The following is a 21,979-nucleotide window of genomic DNA, read 5'->3' as shown; positions in this document are numbered from 1 at the left end:
TACTCTGTCCTAATGGTTAAGATCTTAGACTCTTACTCTGGCCTAATGGTTAAGGTCTAGACTCTTACTCTGGCCTAATCCGTAAGGTCTTAACTCTTATTATGGCCTAATGGTTAAGGTCTTAGACTCTTACTCTTGCCTAATGGTTAAGGTCTTAACTCTAACTCTGGCCTAATGGTTAAGGTCTTAACTCTTACTTTGGCCTAATGGTTAAGGTCTTAACTCTTACTATTGACTAATGATTAAGGTCTTAACTCTTACTCTGGCCTAATGGTTAAGGTCTTAGACACTTACTCTGTCCTAATGGTTAAGGTTTTAACTCTTACTCTGGCCTAATGGTTGAGGTCTTAGACTCTTACTGTGGCCTAATGGTTAAGGTCTTAACTCTTACTCTGGCCTACTGGTTAATGTGTTAACTCTTAGTCTGGCCTAATGGTTAAGGTCTTAGACTCTTACTCTGGCCTACTGGTTAAGGTCTTAACTATTACTCTGGCCTAATGGTTAAAGTTTTAACTTTTACTCTGGCCTAATGTTTGAGGTCTTAGACTCTTACTCTTGCCTAATGGTTAAGGTCTTACCTCTTACTCTGGCCTAATGGTTAAGGTCTTAGACTCTTACTCTTGCCTAATGTTAAGGTCTTAACTCTTACTCTGGCCTACTGGTTAAGGTCTTAGACTCTTACTGTGGCCTAATGGTTAAGGTCTTAGACTCTTACTCTGGCCTAATGTTAAAGGTCTTAACTCTTACGCTGGCCTAATGGTTAAGGTCTTAGACTCTTACTCTGGCCTAACGGTTAAGGTCTTAGACTCTTACTCTGGCCCAATGGTTAAGGTTTTAGACGTTTACTCTTGCCTAATGGTTAAGGTCTTAACTCTTACTCTGGCCTAATGATTAAGGTCTTAGACTCTTACTCTGGCCTACTGGTTAAGGTCTTAATTCTTACTCTGACTTAATGGTTAAGGTTTTAACTCTTGCTCTGGCCTAATGGTTAAGGTTTTAGACTCTTACTCTGGCCTAATGCTTAAAGTCTTAGACTCTTACTCTGGCCTAATGGTTAAGGTCTTAGACTCTTACACTGGCCTGCTGGTTAAGGTCTTTGCTCTTACTCTGGCCTACTGGTTAAGGTCCTAGACTCTTACTCTGGCCTAATGGTTAAGGTCCTAACTATTACTATTGACTAATGGTTAAGGTCTTAACTCTTACTCTTGCCTAATGGTTAAGATCTTAACTCTTACTCTGGCCTAATGGTTAAGGTGTTAACTCTTACTCTGGCCTAATGGTTAAGGTCTTAGACTCTTACACTGGCCTACTGATTAAGGTCTTTGCTCTTACTCTGGCCTACTGGTTAAGGTCCTAGACTCTTACTCTGGCCTAATGGTTAAGGTCCTAACTCTTACTATTGACTAATGGTTAAGGTCTTAACTCTTACTCTGGCCTAATGGGTAAGGTCTTAGACTCTTACTCTGGCCTAATGGTTAAGGTCTAGACTCTTACTCGGGCCTAATCCGTAAGGTCTTAACTCTTACTATGGCCTAATGGTTAAGGTCTTAGACTCTTACTCTTGCCTAATGGTTAAGGTCTTAACTCTAACTCTGGCCTAATGGTTAAGGTCTTAACTCTTACTTTGGCCTAATGGTTAAGGTCTTAACTCTTACTATTGACTAATGATTAAGGTCTTATCTCTTACTCTGGCCTAATGGTTAAGGTCTAAGACTCTTACTCTTGCCTAATGGTTAAGGTCTTAACTCTTATTCTGGCCTAATGGTTAAGGTCTTAACTCTTACTTTGGACTAATGGTTAAGGTCTTAGACTCTCACTCTGCCATAATGGTTAAGGTCTTAACTCTTACTCTGGCCTAATAGCTAAGGTCTTAGACTCATACTCTGGCCTAATGGTTAAGGTCTTAACTCTTACTCTGGCCTACCGGTTAAGGTCTTAACTGTTACTCTGGCCTAATAGCTAAGGTCTTAGACTCGTACTCTGGCCTAATGGTTAAGGTCTTAACTCTTACTCTGGCCTAATAGCTAAGGTCTTAGACTCGTACTATGGCCTACAGGTAAGGTCTTAACTCTTACTCTGGCCTAATAGCTTAGGTCTTAGACTCAGTACTCTGGCCTAATGGTTAAGGTCTTAACTCTTACTGTGGCCTAATAGCTAAGGTCTTAACTCTTACTCTGGCCTAATAGCTAAGGTCTTAGACTCGTACTCTGGCCTAATGGTTAAGGTCTTAACTCTTACTCTGGCCTAATAGCTAAGGTCTTAGACTCGTACTCTGGCCTAATAGCTAAGGTCTTAACTCTTACTGTGGCATACTGGTTAAGGTCTTAACTCTTACTCTGGCCTACTGGTTAAGGTCTTAACTCTTACTCTGGCCTAATATCTAAGGTCTTAGACTCGTACTATGGCCTACTGGTTAAGGTCTTAACTCTTACTCTGGCCTAATAGCTAAGGTCTTAGACTCGTACACTGGCCTAATGGTTAAGGTCTTAACTCTTACTCTGACCTACTGGTTAAGGTCTTAACTCTTACTCTGGCCTAATGGTTAAGGTCTTAACTCTTACTCTGGACTAATGGTTAAGGTCTTAGACTCTCACTCTGGCCTAATGGTTAAGGTCTTGACTCTTACTCTGGGCTAATGGTTAAGGTCTTATCTCTTACTCTGGCCTAATGGTTAAGGTCTAAGACTCTTACTCTTGCCTAATGGTTAAGGTCTTAACTCTTACTCTGGCCTAATGGTTAAGGTCTTAACTCTTACTCTGGCCTAATGGTTAAGGTCTTAACTCTTACTTTGGCCTAATGGTTAAGGTCTTATCTCTTACTCTGGCCTAATGGTTAAGGTCTAAGACTCTTACTCTTGCCTAATGGTTAAGGTCTTAACTCTTACTCTGGCCTAATGGTTAAGGTCTTAACTCTTACTTTGGACTAATGGTTAAGGTCTTAGACTCTCAATCTGCCATAATGGCTAAGGTCTTAACACTTACTCTGGCCTACTGGTTAAGGTCTTAGACTCTTACTCTGGCCTACTGGTTAAAGTCTTAACTCTTACTCTGGCCTAATGGTTAAGGTTTTAACTCTTCCTCTGGCCTAATGGTTGAGGTCTTAGACTCTTACTCTGGCCTAATGGTTAAGGTCTTAGACTCTTACTCTGGCCTAATGGTTAAGGTCTTGACTCTTACTCTGGCCTAATGGTTAAAGTCTTAGACTCTTACTCTGGCCTAATGGTTAAGGTCTAGACTCTTATTCTGGACTAATGGTTAAGCTCTTAACTCTTCCTCTGGGCTAATGGGTAAGTTCTTAACTCTTACTCTGACCTAATGGTTAAGGTCTTAGACTCTTACTCTGGCCTAATGGTTAAGGTCACAGACTCTTACTCTTGCCTAATGGTTAAGATCTTAACTCTTACTCTGGCCTAATGGTTAAGGTGTTAACTCTTACTCTGGCCTAATGGTTAAGGTCTTTGCTCTTACTCTGGCCTACTGGTTAAGGTCCTAGACTCTTACTCTGGCCTAATGGTTAAGGTCCTAACTCTTACTATTGACTAATGGTTAAGGTCTTAACTCTTACTCTGGCCTAATGGGTAAGGTCTTAGACTCTTACTCTGGCCTACTGGTTAAGGTCGTAACTCTTACTCTGGCCTAATGGGTAAGGTCTTAGACTCTTACTCTGTCCTAATGGTTAACATCTTAGACTCTTACTCTGGCCTAATGGTTAAGGTCTAGACTCTTACTCTGGCCTAATCCGTAAGGTCTTAACTCTTACTATGGCCTAATGGTTAAGGTCTTAGACTCTTACTCTTGCCTAATGGTTAAGGTCTTAACTCTAACTCTGGCCCAATGGTTAAGGTCTTAACTCTTACTTTGGCCTAATGGTTAAGGTCTTAACTCTTACTATTGACTAATGATTAAGGTCTTAACTCTTACTCTGGCCTAATGGTTGAGGTCTTAGACTCTTACTGTGGCCTAATGGTTAAGGTCTTAACTCTTACTCTGGCCTACTGGTTAATGTGTTAACTCTTAGTCTGGCCTAATGGTTAAGGTCTTAGACTCTTACTCTGGCCTACTGGTTAAGGTCTTAACTATTACTCTGGCCTAATGGTTAAAGTTTTAACTTTTACTCTGGCCTAATGTTTGAGGTCTTAGACTCTTACTCTTGCCTAATGGTTAAGGTCTTACCTCTTACTCTGGCCTAATGGTTAAGGTCTTAGACTCTTACTCTTGCCTAATGTTAAGGTCTTAACTCTTACTCTGGCCTACTGGTTAAGGTCTTAGACTCTTACTGTGGCCTAATGGTTAAGGTCTTAGACTCTTACTCTGGCCTAATGTTAAAGGTCTTAACTCTTACGCTGGCCTAATGGTTAAGGTCTTAGACTCTTACTCTGGCCTAACGGTTAAGGTCTTAGACTCTTACTCTGGCCCAATGGTTAAGGTTTTAGACGTTTACTCTTGCCTAATGGTTAAGGTCTTAACTCTTACTCTGGCCTAATGGTTAAGGTCTTAGACTCTTACTCTGGCCTACTGGTTAAGGTCTTAATTCTTACTCTGACTTAATGGTTAAGGTTTTAACTCTTGCTCTGGCCTAATGGTTAAGGTTTTAGACTCTTACTCTGGCCTAATGCTTAAAGTCTTAGACTCTTACTCTGGCCTAATGGTTAAGGTCTTAGACTCTTACACTGGCCTGCTGGTTAAGGTCTTTGCTCTTACTCTGGCCTACTGGTTAAGGTCCTAGACTCTTACTCTGGCCTAATGGTTAAGGTCCTAACTATTACTATTGACTAATGGTTAAGGTCTTAACTCTTACTCTTGCCTAATGGTTAAGATCTTAACTCTTACTCTGGCCTAATGGTTAAGGTGTTAACTCTTACTCTGGCCTAATGGTTAAGGTCTTAGACTCTTACACTGGCCTACTGGTTAAGGTCTTTGCTCTTACTCTGGCCTACTGGTTAAGGTCCTAGACTCTTACTCTGGCCTAATGGTTAAGGTCCTAACTCTTACTATTGACTAATGGTTAAGGTCTTAACTCTTACTCTGGCCTAATGGGTAAGGTCTTAGACTCTTACTCTGGCCTAATGGTTAAGGTCTAGACTCTTACTCTGGCCTAATCCGTAAGGTCTTAACTCTTACTATGGCCCAATGGTTAAGGTCTTAGACTCTTACTCTTGCCTAATGGTTAAGGTCTTAACTCTAACTCTGGCCTAATGGTTAAGGTCTTAACTCTTACTTTGGCCTAATGGTTAAGGTCTTAACTCTTACTATTGACTAATGATTAAGGTCTTATCTCTTACTCTGGCCTAATGGTTAAGGTCTAAGACTCGTACTCTTGCCTAATGGTTAAGGTCTTAACTCTTATTCTGGCCTAATGGTTAAGGTCTTAACTCTTACTTTGGACTAATGGTTAAGGTCTTAGACTCTCACTCTGCCATAATGGTTAAGGTCTTAACTCTTACTCTGGCCTAATAGCTAAGGTCTTAGACTCATACTCTGGCCTAATGGTTAAGGTCTTAACTCTTACTCTGGCCTACCGGTTAAGGTCTTAACTGTTACTCTGGCCTAATAGCTAAGGTCTTAGACTCGTACTCTGGCCTAATGGTTAAGGTCTTAACTCTTACTCTGGCCTAATAGCTAAGGTCTTAGACTCGTACTATGGCCTACAGGTAAGGTCTTAACTCTTACTCTGGCCTAATAGCTTAGGTCTTAGACTCAGTACTCTGGCCTAATGGTTAAGGTCTTAACTCTTACTGTGGCCTAATAGCTAAGGTCTTAACTCTTACTCTGGCCTAATAGCTAAGGTCTTAGACTCGTACTCTGGCCTAATGGTTAAGGTCTTAACTCTTACTCTGGCCTAATAGCTAAGGTCTTAGACTCGTACTCTGGCCTAATAGCTAAGGTCTTAACTCTTACTGTGGCATACTGGTTAAGGTCTTAACTCTTACTCTGGCCTACTGGTTAAGGTCTTAACTCTTACTCTGGCCTAATATCTAAGGTCTTAGACTCGTACTATGGCCTACTGGTTAAGGTCTTAACTCTTACTCTGGCCTAATAGCTAAGGTCTTAGACTCGTACACTGGCCTAATGGTTAAGGTCTTAACTCTTACTCTGACCTACTGGTTAAGGTCTTAACTCTTACTCTGGCCTAATGGTTAAGGTCTTAACTCTTACTCTGGACTAATGGTTAAGGTCTTAGACTCTCACTCTGGCCTAATGGTTAAGGTCTTGACTCTTACTCTGGGCTAATGGTTAAGGTCTTATCTCTTACTCTGGCCTAATGGTTAAGGTCTAAGACTCTTACTCTTGCCTAATGGTTAAGGTCTTAACTCTTACTCTGGCCTAATGGTTAAGGTCTTAACTCTTACTTTGGCCTAATGGTTAAGGTCTTATCTCTTACTCTGGCCTAATGGTTAAGGTCTAAGACTCTTACTCTTGCCTAATGGTTAAGGTCTTAACTCTTACTCTGGCCTAATGGTTAAGGTCTTAACTCTTACTTTGGACTAATGGTTAAGGTCTTAGACTCTCACTCTGCCATAATGGCTAAGGTCTTAACACTTACTCTGGCCTACTGGTTAAGGTCTTAGACTCTTACTCTGGCCTACTGGTTAAAGTCTTAACTCTTACTCTGGCCTAATGGTTAAGGTTTTAACTCTTCCTCTGGCCTAATGGTTGAGGTCTTAGACTCTTACTCTGGCCTAATGGTTAAGGTCTTAGACTCTTACTCTGGCCTAATGGTTAAGGTCTTGACTCTTACTCTGGCCTAATGGTTAAAGTCTTAGACTCTTACTCTGGCCTAATGGTTAAGGTCTAGACTCTTATTCTGGACTAATGGTTAAGCTCTTAACTCTTCCTCTGGGCTAATGGGTAAGTTCTTAACTCTTACTCTGACCTAATGGTTAAGGTCTTAGACTCTTACTCTGGCCTAATGGTTAAGGTCACAGACTCTTACTCTTGCCTAATGGTTAAGATCTTAACTCTTACTCTGGCCTAATGGTTAAGGTGTTAACTCTTACTCTGGCCTAATGGTTAAGGTCTTTGCTCTTACTCTGGTGGCCTACTGGTTAAGGTCCTAGACTCTTACTCTGGCCTAATGGTTAAGGTCCTAACTCTTACTATTGACTAATGGTTAAGGTCTTAACTCTTACTCTGGCCTAATGGGTAAGGTCTTAGACTCTTACTCTGGCCTACTGGTTAAGGTCGTAACTCTTACTCTGGCCTAATGGGTAAGGTCTTAGACTCTTACTCTGTCCTAATGGTTAACATCTTAGACTCTTACTCTGGCCTAATGGTTAAGGTCTAGACTCTTACTCTGGCCTAATCCGTAAGGTCTTAACTCTTACTATGGCCTAATGGTTAAGGTCTTAGACTCTTACTCTTGCCTAATGGTTAAGGTCTTAACTCTAACTCTGGCCCAATGGTTAAGGTCTTAACTCTTACTTTGGCCTAATGGTTAAGGTCTTAACTCTTACTATTGACTAATGATTAAGGTCTTAACTCTTACTCTGGCCTAATGGTTAAGGTCTTAGACACTTACTCTGTCCTAATGGTTAAGGTCTTAGACTCTTACTCTGGCCTAATGGTTAAGGTCTTAGACTCTTACTCTGGCCTACTGGTTAAGGTCTTAATTCTTACTCTGGCCTAATGGTTAAGGTTTTAACTCTTACTCTGGCCTAATGGTTAAGGTTTTAGACTCTTACTCTGGCCTAATGGTTAAAGTCTTAGACTCTTACTCTGGCCTAATGGTTAAGGTCTTAACTCTTACTCTGGCCTAATGGTTAACGTATTGGACTCTTACTCTGGCCTAATGGTTAAGGTCTTGACTCTTACTCTGGCCTAATGGTTAAGGTCTTAGACTCTTACTCTGGCCTAATGGTTAAGGTATTATACTCTTACTCTGGCCTAATGGCTAAGGTCTTGACTCTCACTCTGGCCTAATGGTTGAGGTCTAGACTCCTACTCTGGCCTACTGGTTAAGGTCTTAACTCTTACTCTGGCCTAATGGTTAAGGTCTTAGACTCTTACTCTGGCCTAAGGGTTAAGGTCTTAGACTCTTACTCTGGCCTAATGGTTAAGGTTTTAGACTTTTACTCTTGCCTAATGGTTAAGGTCTTAACTCTTACTCTGGCCTGATGGTTAAGGTCTTAGACTCTTACTCTGGCCTAATGGTTAAGGTCTTAACTCTTACTCTGGCCTAATGGGTAAGGTCTTACTCTGGACTAATGGGTAAGGTCTTAGACTCTTACTCTGGCCTACTGGTTAAGGTCTTAACTCTTACTCTGGCCTAATGGTTAAGGTCTTAACTCTTACTCTGGCCAAATGGTTAAGGTCTTAGACTCTTACTATTGACTAATGGTTAAGGTCTTAACTCTTACTCTGGCCTACTGGTTAAGGTCTTAACTCTTACTCTGGCCTAATGCGTAAGGTCTTAGACTCTTACTCTGTCCTAATGGTTAAGGTCTTAGACTCTTACTCTGGCCTAAGGGTTAAGGTCTAGACTCTTACTTAGGCCTAATGGTTAAGGTCTTAATTCTTACTATGGCCTAATGGTTAAGGTCTTAACTCTTACTCTGGCCTAATGGTTAAGGTCTTAGACTCTTACTCTGGCCTAATGGTTAAGGTCTTAGACTCTTACTCGGGCCTAATGGTTAAGGTCTAGACTCTTACTCTGGCCTAGTCCGTAAGGTCTTAACTCTTACTATGGCCTAATGGTTAGGGTTTTAACTCTTACTCTGGCCTAACGGTTAAGGTCTTAGACTCTTACTCTGGCCTAATGGTTAAGGTCTTAACTCTTACTCTGGCCTAATGGGTAAGGTCTTAGACTCCTACTCTGGCCTACTGGTTAAGGTCTTAACTCTTACTCTGGCCTAATGGTTAAGGTCTTAACTCTTACTCTGGACTAATGGTTAAGGTCCTAGACTCTCACTCTGGCATAATGGTTAAGGTCTTAACTCTTACTCTGGCCTACTGGTTAAGATCTTAACTCTTAAGCTGGCCTAATGGTTAAGCTCTTAGACTCTTACTCTGGCCTACTGGTTAAAGTCTTAACTCTTACTCTGGCCTAATGGTTAAGGTTTTAACTCTTACTCTGGCCTAATGGTTGAGGTCTTAGACTGTTACTGTGGCCTAATGGTTAAGGTCTTAACTATTACTCTGGCCTACTTGTTAAGGTGTTAACTCTTACTCTGGCCTAATGGTTAAGGTCTTAGACTCTAACTCTGGCCTACTGGTTAAGGTCTTAACTCTTACTCTGGCCTAATGGTTAAAGTTTTAACTTTTACTCTGGCCTAATGTTTGAGGTCTTAGACTCTTACTCTTGCCTAATGGTTAAGGTATTACCTCTTACTCTGGCCTAATGGTTAAGGTCTTAGATTCTTACTCTTGCCTAATGGTTAGGTCTTAACTCTTACTCTGGCCTACTGGTTAAGGTCTTAGACTCTTACTGTGTGTAGGAGAGTGGCATCGACTGCATAGTTGCCCCCAACTTTTTGCTGATGTTTTGACTGTTTTTATGACTTTAGCCAGGCTGTGGCCCTGCTATCCAGGACCCCAGCCTATCTGCTCCCTCTGGTAAACCATGTGAGTACCCTAGGTACCAACCAATTGGATGCTGGGCATGCCCTACCAGTCCCTTGTAGATGGTACCCTAAGTACCCAGGGCATGGGTCCCCCAGTAGGCCTACCAGGGCTGCAGCACTTATTGTGCCACCCTGGGACAGCCACCCAAACTGACACCACCAGGCCACTACTGTAGCCTGGGTAAGGTGGTGCTAGCACCCCTTACAGGGATGTAGGTACCCTATGTCTAGGCTTTCCTGTTTTCAGTTTCTATTTTTGGTAAATTCTGGTGGGGGGTTTTCAGTGTTTTGAAGTGATTTCAATACCTTAAAAAACAGTGGTTATCAGTGGTTTCAAATTGTCGTGCCATTAAAAACTACAGAAACAGTGTTTTTCCGGTGTTTACAGAATCTTTTGCTTTTATTATTGCTTGCTTTCTGCACTGATAGAGCATGGTATATAGACAGTGTAAGTATAGTGTATATGAGGTTCAAATAGATTTTTGAAAATTAAACTTATTGTAGTACACCATACAATACTTCTTCAGTGAGTCTTTGGTCATGTATGCTCGATCTTTCCTTCCCATGTAAACTTCTGTGAAAAGGCCCTCTCAACATTGGCACTTGAGATGGGCAACGCCAAAACAGCCAGTACACAATTTGTTAACTCTGGTCACTGACATAGCTTTCCATGCCAATACTGGTTCACATGAAGATTGCGATTCTCGGGGCAGGTTCTGCAACATTTACGCTGATCTGGGCGCATATGCCCTCAGAGTTATCGAAGCGGTACTACAGAGAGGTTTCATTGACTTCAAATGCCATTGGTGGTGAAGGGACATTTCTATGCATCATTGCAAGTAATTTCTCATACATTGTAAAATAAAAGTTCCTGATTGCTCTTCACTATTGCTTTGCTTACCAAGCGGCAAGCACTCTAACATGGAACAGTGCAAAGTCACTAAAGGTGTAGCCCAGCCTACTCCCAAGGAGATGTTTCACATCTACACCAATTATGCTGAACACTTGGCAGACAAGGTTGTTTTCCGACTTTAGTATTTTTTATTACGTTCACTACAGCAGTCGTGTTTTCCTGTAAAAATCTAAGAATGCAGTATAGTGTACTTTTTCACATCACTATCAATATGTAACCAAAGATCCTGACATTTCTTGCCTTTGGCATCCTCACTCAGCAAAAATTCTGAAAACAGTTGCCACATGGATAATATAGCATTCATAGCCCCTTGGACTGAGAACCATCAGCTAAGGGACAAAGTTGGGATGACTCTTTCTTTGAAGCCACACAAAGCACACAATGATAAATATTTGCGTTTTAGTTCCTGTGCATAAGATAACAGTGCACCGGAATGGACTAAAAAGTCAATAGCATCCCTCATTAACTCTGAAGATTGTAAAGATGCTTTCAGCATACCATCTAATAAGTGGCAAGGGTCTCTTACAAGGAAGCACTTCAGCTCAGGTATCAATTTTGACAGGTCATCAAAAAACTTTTTCATATACGTAGCTGAATCACTGCAAATACAAACAATATCACTCCAATCTTTGTTGAACTTGGAAAGAACTATTTTGTAGAGCCTTCCAAGTGACACTGTGTGCCATGTTTTCTAAAAGTCTGGTGTCCTGTTTTAACCACTATCCCAGATGCTTGGGGATAGCACTCTTTATACATATACTTGTCACTATACCTTGCATTGAATGTTTAAAGACTGAGGTGTTGGCAATTCGCCTACTATCAATACTGACTCACTAGAAAGTGGGAGCTGATGTATTAAGGGTTTTTACCCATTCTCTGTGGAGAAATGTGATGGCACAGATTCTTGTGAAACTAGCCATTTTACCTATCAGTGAAAGAGCCAAACGCAGCCAAAATATCAAATATGATTTAGATATTTCCTGATTCTCTACAGTTTATAAAATAGTTAAACAAGACCTAAAACATGCTTCTAAAACGTGCATCTTTAGACCAAAGACCACAAAACTGACAAAAAATAAAAGAATGAAGAAACAATATTTTAGTAGCATCCCTAAACAACAAAACTCAAGCAGAATAATGCTAGCCCAGACTTTCTTACTGCTAGCTTGTATAACAAAGTTACATTGTATTGGCCGCTTCAGGAAGAAAGAAAATCACTCTTTCACTCTCTTTGAATTGCATTTAGTTTGTGGTTGTGCATGTGTTTTATCAGTGTTTATATGTTTTCACTGGTGAGGGCTATTTCTCTTTCAGTGGGGTTTTATCAGTTATTATAGGTTTAAACCTAAAACCGGACAGCCTACCTATGTCCCATACCATTACAACACATATACTCTCATAGGTCACCCCTATGGCAGGCCCTGGTAATCCTACAGGGCTGGGTGCTGAGGTATGTGTGAGGGGGGACCCCTACGTGAGTAGGACCTCTCTGCAACCCTCGTAACACCGTTACTGGGTTGTTTGTAGTGTAGCCATACCATATACTCTTACCGCATTATAAGTTATTGCGTCCTCGCTGTAACTTGGGACTGGCTACACAGAACCATATCGTGTTTGGTGTCAAACATGAAGGAATCATACCCCCAGTCCAGCCATGGGCATGGGAGCACGATTCCCCCTTGCTAGGAGGGTGATATGGGAAAAGCGGTAGATTTTAGACACCAATTTAAAAGTGCACGTGTACCACAAAATGGCTACTGTTCGCCACCTACACGACTCTGGCTGGCTGTTGCTGGGGAAAATCCCAGCCTCGCCAGCTGGACAATAGGGCTCCTGTGGCAGGGAGGTGCCAGCACCTCCCCAGACAGGATGATGTGGATTGGAACAGGGTGGGTGCACCAAATGTCCATTCAGAGTTGCACGTAGGCAGCTGCAGAGCCCCAATTCTGCATACACCGCCTGGAACCGGTTCAGGGGCATCCTGCCCCTCGCCCAGGCGGGAAACACACAAAGGGGAGTGGGTGTAGCCACCCTTTCCCGCCTCTACTCTGATTGGCAGGCTCTATTTTGGACCATCCCCTAATCTTGGGGATATATGGGAATAACTTTGCCCTAGAGCCTTAGATTCGTCCAGAACTTCACAGAACTGACCTTCAACGAGCTGCTGCCCAGCTGACCGAAGAAATCTCCCTTGGGATAAAGGAGTTATCCCCCTGCTTGGCAGGCACCTAAAAGACTACAAGATACCCGGTTGGGACTTCGTTGCTCTCACGACCTTCGACGCCTTCCAGCAACCTCGAGGTGGGTCTCCAGTGCATACCAGCGTCCTGTGAGCGTGCCCAGCAAGTCTGAGCACCCTGGACCATGTGGGTGTCGAGATCCCCGCATACCCCGAGACACCGGCCACCTCTTGTCCAGCACACGACCCCGACCAGTGGGGAAGTTGTGCTTTGGCCCATTCCTGAGCCAACCATCCAGCAGCATTTGTGCCGACCCTCAGCTCCCTGGCCCGCTCCGGTGGCCCGTGGGAGCCCTTTTACGCACTCCATTTTGCTGCCTTCCGCGGTCCCTTGTCCCTCGACTGGTGGGCCCTGACGGAGGACAATCTTTGCTTCTAAGAGTTCCCCTGGTTGCTCCAGGCCTGCTCTACGCTCCCTGAAAAAGAGAGCACCCTCAGACCTCGTGGGTCTGCACCAGCAGCTGCTTTGTCTGTTTTGCGTGGGTTGCGGTTGCCAAGGCTTAGTGGATCCAATCGGGACACTAACACCGCAGCGACCCTCAGCCGACGTGTGACAGTCGCCCTCCAGAAGCTGGCCTTCCTTGAAGCCTCCCGGAGCCCGTGACTGCAGAGCCCAGCTGTACCTCCTACACCTGAAGCACCCGACTTCCACGAGCTCCTTGCTGTGAGCTCCCTGGTCACTTGCTGTGACCCAGACTCTGTCCCCTCTGCTTTCAGGTTCATCTTTATCTTCTCTTCAACTTCAATCTTCACGACTTCAGCGACACTCGCAGCTAGCAGCAGTTTGGACTACTTTCCCATAGGAAATCAGCCCGCGACCCGACACCAGAATCGACCTATGCACCCGGCTTCCCTGGGGCAGGTAACAGTGGTACTTCGGTACTCCAGTGATGGTGGGCTCTCCAAAGCCTTAAGTCTCAAGCCTTAACTTTGTACTGTTGCTAGAAGTGTCCTTTAACTTTGAATATTCAACCGCGACATTCTCCATAGGCTATCATTGCGATCCCGATAGCAGCTCTTTGCACTGCACGCGTCTCCCGTGGGTCCCCTTCCTCTTAACTGTGGGTGGATTCCGAAGGGGCAAGCGATCCTGAATGCCCTAGGCATTGCCTGTAGAATTGTCGTGGTTCTTATACCACTATTTTAGTATATGGTTTGGTCCCCCCCTGGGGCCCATTGATTTCTGTGCTATTTATTGTGTTTAGAAATGCTTGTTTGAATTGTAACTTTGCCACTAGCCACATAAAGTGACTGTGGGATTCTGTCTAGAATAAATACATATATTTTATATATATACCTGTGTGGGCTACTCTTTCATTTGGTTATTCAAGAGGTTATTATGGTAAAACAATAAGCTTAACACTCCTTCAAGACTTAGCCTGAAGGCTGCTCTCCACAGCTACCACTAGGATAGCTTTCTTTAAAGGTTGTCTTAAACCTATCATCAATAGGAGTCGAATTGGACTGGTGCAAGGTGTCCCTATAGCTAGGAACAGCATATGCCAGGCCAACTTCTCACATTGGTGTGCAGCGGTTGGATTCAAGCTTGCCATTGTTTTACCAGATAACAAATTGAATTTCTAAAGTGAAAGCCACTAGGTACCAAAGGTACATATAAATTCAAGCTAGAATACAATAAGTTCTACTGAACTTAGAGTTGTGTGTAGAGGGTTTAGCACACCTTGACTACAACTCAAGAGAGGGTTCAGTAGGCCACACCTAGTGTAGGTAGATACATCACTACACTAAACATGTCTTCAAGTGGCACTAAGGCTATGGAAGGACCCCAGAGGGTCCCAGTAGATAAGTATGATAATTTCACCTTTGCTGAGCTCAGGGAAATGTGCACCCTTAGGAGACTGAAGACAGAAAGAGGTGCCAACACAAAACGTCTCAAGGAGATCCTGCTCATAGCAGACTTTATGGAGTCCATAGGATCCAGAGGGACGGACAACGTGGGTGGGCACCCCTCAGAAGAGGACACTCCCAGAGTGGAATCTGAAGAGGAACAGGAAGAGGATGAAAATCCTGACCTGGAAGACACAGACCACTCACAGCATGGAGGTGATGGCCCAAGAGGCACTCCCTCCACCCTTAAAAGGGGAGTGGTGGATCCAAGAAGGAACAGATCCCCCTCAGTGGGATCCTACCATTCTAAAGGATCCAAAGGGTCCTCTGCCTCTTCTCAGAGAAGAGAGTCCTCTCATGAGAGGAAATGCAGACTGATCAGATTTGAGCAGGCTAAGCTTGAGCTTAAAAGAGAACAGTTAGCATTGGACAGGGAAACCCTGGAGCTTCAGAAAGCTTCAAGAAAGTGGGGTCTAGAGATCCCTGGTGGCAGTAAGGAAACCCCTAGAGTTAGAGAGAAAGTCCCTGACAATAGGAACCTCCACAAGATTGTGCCCCCCTATCAGAATGGGGATGATATCCACAAATGGATATCTGCTCTTGAAAGGGCCTGTAGAGTACAGAGGGTCCCAGTAGAGCAGTGGGCAGCAATCCTGTGGCTCTCCTTTTCAGATAAAGGAAGAGACAAGCTCCTCTCTGTAAGAGAAGAGGATGCTGATGATTATTATATCCTGAAGGATGCTTTAATAGATGGGTTTGGCTTAACCACTGATCAGTACAGACTTAAGTTCAGAGACACCCAGAAAGCACCAAATCAGGATTGGGTAGACTTTGTGGATTGTGCAACCAAGGCACTGGAAGGTTGGTTAACTGGCAGCAAAGTAGATGACTACACAGGATTATACAATCTCATAATGAGGGAGCAGATCCTTAACAATTGTCAGAACCAGCTCTTACATCAGCACCTGGTGGACTCTGATCTGACCTCTCCCCAAGAATTGGGAAAGAAGGCAGACAAATGGGTCAGAACCAGGATTAAGCAAAAGGTCCAGCCCTTGGGGGGTGCAACTAAAAAAGAAGATGCCAAAAACTCTGACAAGGGTGGGGAAAAGGGAAAAGACCAGCAGTCTTCAACAGGCCCCCAAAAAGCAGCTTCTGAGACTACCAAGAAAAACAAATCCAAACAGCCAAGGAAGCCATGGTGTAAGTACTGTAAACAGACTACCCATTGGACTTCAGACTGTAATAAGGCCAAAGACTCCACAAGCACCACACCAGCCCCTAAGGCTCCTGTTCCCCCTAGTACAGTTACAGGTGTTGGTGCACAGAACAAGGGCATAGTAGGGTTGACCCTGAGATCTGGAGAGGACTCTGGCCTAGTCAGAACTCCTACTCAGGCTGTGCTAGTTTGTGATGGGGACTTGTCCCTGTTTGTGAGCCCCAGTGGTCTGGGCAAATACAGACAACAGCCAACCATAAATGGAAGGGAGTCACTAGCTTACAGGGATACAGGGGCCAGTGTCACTATGGTGACTAAGGACCTTGTGGACCCTGACCAGATCATACTTGGAGAGATATACCAAGTGACCAATGCTAGCAACGTTAGTACAGACCATGCTCTAGCTGTTGTGAACTTCTCCTGGGGAGGGGTAACTGGCCTCAAGAAAGTTGTGGTGAGTGCAGACCTACCTGTGGAATGTTTACTAGGGAATGATTTGGAGACCTCAGCATGGGCTGAGGTGGAGCTAAGTACCCATGCAGCAATGTTGGGTATACCAGCAGAAGTATTTGCCCTGACAAGGTCAAAAGCAAAGCTGACAGGAACTGAATAGGCCTTGGATCCTGGAAAAAAGGACCAAGAGCCTTCCAAGAGGAGGAGTAGCAGGGGTAAGGCCGAGCCTTCCCCCCAGGATCAGTCTGTAGAAACTCTTTTAGCAGAAGAGGATCTAGCTCCTAAAGAAGGAACTGCCCCAGAGGAACTGGAACCTGATCAGGTTGAGTTCTTGGGGGCAGGGGGACCTTCTAGGGCAGACTTGAGCCTGGAGCAGCAGAGCTGCCCCACTCTTGAACCCCTCAGACAGCAAGCTGCTGCTGAGGCTGCAGGGGATGCCAGTGGGACCCATAAGATTTATTGGGATGAAGGGCTCCTTTACTCTGAGGGTCGAGACCCCAAGCCTGGTGCAGCCAGGAGGTTGGTCATACCTCAGAAGTTTAGGAGCTTCCTGCTCACACTGGCCCATGATATCCCCTTAGCAGGACACCTGGGCCAAAATAAGACTTGGGACAGAATTGTCCCACACTTTCATTGGCCCCACATGAGTGAGGACTGTAAGAGCTTTTGCAGCTCTTGCATTACCTGCCAAGCAAGTGGCAAAGCAGGTAAATCCACAAAGGCCCCCCTGATACCATTGCCTGTGGTGGGGGTGCCCTTTGAGCGGGTGGGGATTGACATCGTTGGTCCCTTAGACCCACCAACAGCCTCTGGGCACAGGTTCATTTTAGTGGTAGTGGATCATGCCACTAGATACCCAGAAGCTATTCCCCTTAGGACCATCACAGCTCCCGTGGTGGCAAGGGCCCTCCTTGGAGTCTTCTCCAGGGTGGGGTTCCCTAAGGAGGTATTGTCTGACAGAGGTACAAACTTTATGAGTAGTTACCTGAAGGCAATGTGGAAGGAGTGTGGGGTTAACTATAAGTTCACCACCCCTTACCATCCTCAATGCAATGGCCTTGTTGAAAGGTTCAACAAGACCTTAAAGGGTATGATTAAAGGACTACCAGAAAAGCTTAGGCGAAAATGGGATGTTCTTCTGCCCTGCCTTCTCTTTGCATACAGAGAGGTGCCACAGAAGGGGGTTGGCTACAGCCCCTTTGAACTTCTGTTTGGCCATCCTGTTAGAGGGCCACTTTGTCTGGTGAAGGAGGGATGGGAGCAACCTCTCAAACCCCCTAAACAGGACGTAGTGGACTACGTACTTGGTCTCCGCTCTCGGATGGATGAGTATATGAAGAAGGCAACTAAAAACCTGGAGGCAAGTCAGGAATTACAAAAAGCCTGGCATGACCAAAAGGCTGTCCTGGTGGTGTACCAGCCAGGACAGAAGGTATGGGTGTTGGAGCCAGTGGCCCCAGCAGCTCTCCAAGATAAGTGGAGTGGACCCCATACCATTTTGGAGAAAAAGGGAGAGGTTACCTACCTGGTAGACCTTGGCACTCCCAGAAGTCCCCACAGGGTACTTCATGTGAATAGATTGAAAGCATATGTGGACAGGGCTGACATGGGCTTGCTCATGGCAACAGATGAGGGACAGGAGGAAGAGAGTGACCCTCTCCCAGACCTGCTCTCTCAGAACCCTGACGATGGGTCAGTGGATGGAGTAGCCTTGGCAGGCAGCCTCACTGACCAGCAGCAAGCAGATTGTAGACAGGTTCTACAAAGATACAGACATATGTTTTCTCTGACTCCTAGTCAGACCACCTGGTGCACTCACGAAGTGGACACTGGGGACAGTCTGCCTGTCAAGAATAAGATCTACAGGCAACCTGACCATGTCAGGGACTGCATACGGACTGAAGTCCAAAAGATGTTGGAGTTGGGAGTAATTGAGCCCTCAGATAGCCCTTGGGCTAGTCCAGTAGTCCTAGTACCAAAACCTCACACCCAGGGTGGTAAGAGAGAGATGAGGTTCTGCGTAGACTACAGGGGTCTCAATGCAGTCACTAAGACGGATGCTCATCCAATTCCCAGAGCAGATGAGCTCATAGATAGGTTGGCCTCAGCCAAATATCTGAGCACATTTGATCTGACAGCTGGCTACTGGCAGATACGGTTAGCTGAGTCTGCAAAAGCCAAAACTGCATTTTCTACCCCTAGTGGGCATTATCAATTTATTGTGATGCCCTTTGGTTTGAAAAATGCACCTGCCACTTTTCAAAGGTTGGTGAACCAAGTCCTCTCAGGCCTGGAAGACTTTAGTGCAGCATATCTGGATGATATTGCTGTCTTTAGCTCCACCTGGGAAGATCACCTGATCCACCTGAGGAAAGTTTTAGAAGCCCTGCAGAAGGCTGGGCTCACTATCAAGGCTACTAAGTGCCAGATAGGGCAGAGTCAGGTTGTATACCTGGGACACCTTGTAGGTGGAGGCCAGGTTCAACCTTTACAGAGCAAAATCCAGACCATCATGGACTGGGTTGCTCCAACCACCCAGACTCAGGTTCGAGCTTTCTTGGGCCTGACTGGTTATTATAGGAGATTTGTAAAGGGATATGGATCCATAGTGACCCCCTTGAATGATCTCACCTCCAAGAGAATGCCCAAAAAGGTTCAGTGGACTGTCAGCTGTCAGAAAGCTTTTGATGACCTTAAACAGGCAATGTGCTCTGCTCCAGTGCTCCAAAGCCCCAACTACTCCAAAGAATTCATAGTTCAAACTGATGCTTCAGAGGTGGGGGTAGGTGCTGTGTTATCACAACTGAATGAGGAGGGCCAGGATCAGCCAGTAGCTTTTATTAGCAGAAGGTTGACCCCCAGAGAGAAACGTTGGTCAGCCATAGAGAGGGAGGCCTTTGCTGTGGTCTGGGCCCTGAAGAAGCTGAGGCCATACTTGTTTGGTACTCACTTCATTGTTCAGACAGACCATAAGCCCCTCCTATGGCTAAAACAGATGAAGGGTGAAAACCCCAAACTACTCAGGTGGTCCATTTCCCTACAGGGTGTGGTAAATAAAATAAATATTACCGGACTGAATTTCATGCGGAATCTTAAATTAAAGTAAATAGCTCAAAATAACAAGAGGCAGAATCCGTGGTATAAGAGGTTTCTAATGGGCTTTATTCCATTCAAAATGGCCGACTCGAGTCGCGGCCCTCAGGTTCCGTCACCACGAAGGTTCAGGAAGTGAAGTACAATAATTTATTAACAGACATGTATTTTTATAATAAGTACATTACAATGAAACGAATGTAGAAGGCGTAACATTTGATAAGAAAAATGACGTGACAGTGACATAATCGAAACTAGGCGTAATAAGGAATAAAAGAAACATGATTGGTTAGAATTATCAGACATAGGTGGATCTATAAGATAATACTTGGCATAGATGCGCGCGCGGCAGCATGACGTGTAATTGACGTGCAACTAGGGGGTGAAGGGGACTTGACATTTAGCTCTACATGTGGAGACGAGAAGTCTGGGGTCAAGTCATCCTAATCCCAAATCATATCTAACATCCTATGTTTAAAGAACTATGTTATCCACAAGGAAGGACTTCGAACATAATCTATTCTATACTGACTGTGTGCGTGTACAAGCGTCTAAGTGTCTATATGAGATGCGAGGGGCAGAAAACTTTCCATGGCAACAGGGCTATGAATCACTTGCAGGAGGACGGAAAGGCTGAGTCCTTTGCTTGTGAGCTAAAGGAAATGTTTACCTAAATCACTAGGCAGGAATGCATCGGCTGAGGGGGAAAATAGATAATTCGAAGGTGAAATACAACTTCTTGGCAGACAAGCGAAAACTGGCCGAGGCAGGCACCGTTAGCTGCACAAGGAGTAGGACAAAGTTCATGGATACAGATGCGAGCTCAAGCTGAAGCTGTCAGAGACAGAGAGCAGGGAAAGGCTTTGAGGACAGAATCGGGCCTACTCGCCTGAACTGTAAAAATGGAGTAACTTAGCCATATAAAGTCGGTGGCCTTTCATACTTAGGAATCGAATATCCAGCCCATTGATGGCGGATCTGACAGAGAACATGTTGACGGTAGACACACATATGTTTGCGTCTTAGAAACTGGAACTGGAGGGAACATACATGTACTTGTAACATGCATATAGAACCGTTGGGGTCCAAGATAGGGGACATAACTGATCAGGAAAATCCACATTTCCACATTCCCTCCTTGTCCCCTTCTTGCCCTTCACGAGACATCAATCTTCATCATTCCATTGATTTGCTCATGGAGCATCATTTCTTCTTCTTTCTTCTTCCGGGATCTTGAGCGAAAACTTTGATGTGGAATACACGATGTGGCACACAGACCACAAATCGCTGGTCCACATTGCAGGCATAAGCAGCAACTGAATAGTATAAGAAGGCCAATACCTAGGAAGGATAGAACTCTCCATCCCCAGGCTGATATCAGACTCCAAAACCACCCGGACCAAGTCCAAGTGCCTGGATCTTCGTGTATCTGGCTCACAATCTTATGAAGGCGTGTTATAGCTTTATATACAGATGGTGAATTTTCTGGTATGAATATGCAGCAGCTGGATCCGATGACCCTACAAGCTCCGCCCCTATCGGCCAAGATGACGTCAAGGACAAGACGATTCTGGAGAACAACAATTCTCATCACTGATTGTTCCTCTGTCAGATTGCCTAGGGCGGCTATAGTCTCGTTTACTACAGCTTCAAGAGTCTTGGTGAGTCTGCGTATCAGCTTACTATTTGATATAGTACCTATATAGGGAAAGATACCTTTATTGAAATCTACATACTTGTCCCATGATGTCTCAGTATAATCGACAACTGGGAGATCTCTTTGCTCTCTATTGTGTACTAAATGAACATTTCGATAATAATCAGGGGGAGCTAGGAAAACAGGTGGCAAAAGGAATGCTATATAACAGGTACCATCCCAATCTAGAGGCAGACGCATATATGCAGTCTGACCACATATGAAGTAGGAATGGCGAGAGGCTCTAAATGAAGATTTACCTTGATCACTATATTCTACTGTAGTAACGCATTGGCTATGGCCCATGTGTTTGGAACCAACTTTTCTAACACATAATTCACCCTTAACTGGAAATACTGACATAGTGGGCAGAATTAGTTCAACTTCGGATTTGACATTCAAAATCATAAGATTAGGTGTAAAATTACCTAATTTATACACTTCATTTTCTAGATCAGTTCCTGTTCTACTGAGGTGACCCTCCTTATTAGGGTGACAGACTTTGAATAAAACTAGATTCAGATTTCCCCATATCCAATGTTGTTGATAAACTGCTGTGTCTGGGTCTATGGAATTTAATAAACTAAACCATGCTCCACAGGAGCCATTGTGTGTGAACGGATGTGGAAAGAAAGGCAGAACTCCTTTGTTATTCTGATAGGGAGGGAGTCGGCCACACACCCAACAATTGGTCGCATTACTAGTCTGATGGGAATGATGTAACATACTAATGAATGTGTTATTGCGCAGCGCAAGTCTATAGGATAATTCATGTGGCGGTAGGTCACTAAAAGAATGTTCATCAGTTATATTGAAAACACGTTTAGAAACAGGATGATACATATGCAAAATCATACTCGTAATAATTACTAAAATACTCAATAAAAACAAAATTAATAATGTCACAATACAGTGGTTACGCAGTAATTTACAATAAGCATGTCGTTTCATTATGATTC

Source organism: Triturus cristatus, chromosome 12 (assembly GCF_964204655.1).
Source record: "Triturus cristatus chromosome 12, aTriCri1.1, whole genome shotgun sequence".
Classification (NCBI taxonomy): Eukaryota; Metazoa; Chordata; class Amphibia; order Caudata; family Salamandridae; genus Triturus; species Triturus cristatus.
The sequence above is the reverse complement of the archived record's forward strand: the minus strand, read 5'-3'. Positions refer to the sequence as shown.